Below are 1,681 nucleotides of genomic sequence, written 5' to 3'. Positions count from 1 at the left end.
GACACACTGGCCTCAGAATAGATGTCAGATGAATAGCCAAGTGCTAGATAGAAAGATAACTGCATGGTAGGTATACTTTAGAACACAATATTGTATGAGGAAAAAATGAGTAAGAGAGTAAGATTCTGGACAAAAACATTTTTATAAGTAAAAACTAAAAGAGCAACATAATTGTATAAAAAATGTTACAACCCACATTATCAAAATAATAAAAATTTAATATCACAATAAATTATACTTAAAGGCATATAGGTAAAAGTGTGCCATTTTCCAGGGAATTGAGGAATATGGATATAGAAGAACAAATATAAAACCAAAAGATATAAATGCCTTGTAAAATGATTTGTGCCATAAATTAAGAAGTAAAATGAATTCTATCCTCTGAAACAGATAACTGAAAATAAAATAGTTAAATTAATTGACAATGATTATGTCTAAGTTTCTTCACATGTTCCAGAATTTCAGCAAATGATTATTCTCCTATTTTCATATAAAATTAATCTTAAATGTTTTTAATACTTTATAAATATTTTACCAATTTATTTTGGTGTGAATAGTCTCAATCAACATATACTTTGCATTCTAATCATTTTGTTTTGAAACTCTGCCTTCAATCATCATTTTTCCTAAGAAACTTTCTGCATTTTCACTGAGTAAAACACTCTCTCTTTTTAACCCTCTGTAGCACCTTGTAATTTAATTAATTTTATATTATTAATAAATATCAACAATACTTATTAATAATACAATCATACTATTAATATGTTATTAATAATAACCTGGGGCTGAGATTGCAAGCCTGCTTGGATCGGAACTGGGCCTTCTCCACCCAGATCCCCCTTTTTTCAGTAGCTTGGCAGCCACACCCACAAACTGCCCCTGGCGCCTGTGTAATTCCATCAATGGCCAAGATTCAGAGACTATAAAACAAAGTGATCTTTTATAGCCTACTTCTCCCTCTCAGAGAACCTGGCAAGGTACCGAGAGCATCCTACCCACATGGCAGAGCCTGGCAAGCTTCCCGTGTGCCGTATTCATGTGCCAAATACAGTAACAATGATGGGTCTCATTCCCCTGACCCTGAAAGAGCCTCCAATGCAGCACCACTGGGAAGAACAAGTAAAGACAGGCTGCTAAAATCTCAGGACAACGACGAATGGAGATGTTATTGGTGCCCGCTTGAGCAAATCGATGATCAACGGGATGACAGTGATACAGTGATTAATAAGTATAGTTTTTAAGGAGGCTTAGTGTGGAGGTTGCTTTAGGGAGACTGTGGTATATAAACTAAACTCAGATACTACACTTGATCTTAGCCAAACGGCCGAGAAGCGATATATAGAGTAAACTCAGCAAGAATGTTACAGTATTAAATCTGGCAGAAACTTACAAAGGTGCCTGTCAAGAGAGCAGGCTGGAGGGCAGGAAGATATGGAAAGGAACCTGGGAAAAATTGGTGTAGGGAAGTTGACACTGGTGATAGGATTAGTGCTGCACTACTTTATGTATAAAACTCAACTAGGAATAACTTTTTAAATCATGGTGCCTTAACAAAAGAATTCAATTAAAAAATAAATAGATAAATTTAGCAGGAACTAGATACAGGATGTTTTGGACTTGGATGCTTAAATCACAACATCTTGTCCCAGCCTTTCTTTGAGGATCTGAGGGAAATTGAGAA

General features: G+C 35.3%; 1 pseudogene; it reads right to left on the bottom strand.

Annotated features, from left to right (window-relative positions):
* Positions 1–1,254: 1,254 nt before the first annotated feature.
* LOC129402700 (U2 spliceosomal RNA) lies at positions 1,255–1,336 on the bottom strand (annotated as a pseudogene).
* Between the last annotated feature and the right edge of the window lie 345 nt (positions 1,337–1,681).

The sequence above is a fragment of the Sorex araneus genome, chromosome 2 (assembly GCF_027595985.1).
Source record: "Sorex araneus isolate mSorAra2 chromosome 2, mSorAra2.pri, whole genome shotgun sequence".
NCBI classification, from domain to species: domain Eukaryota; kingdom Metazoa; phylum Chordata; class Mammalia; order Eulipotyphla; family Soricidae; genus Sorex; species Sorex araneus.
The sequence above is the reverse complement of the archived record's forward strand: the minus strand, read 5'-3'. Positions and strand labels throughout refer to the sequence as shown.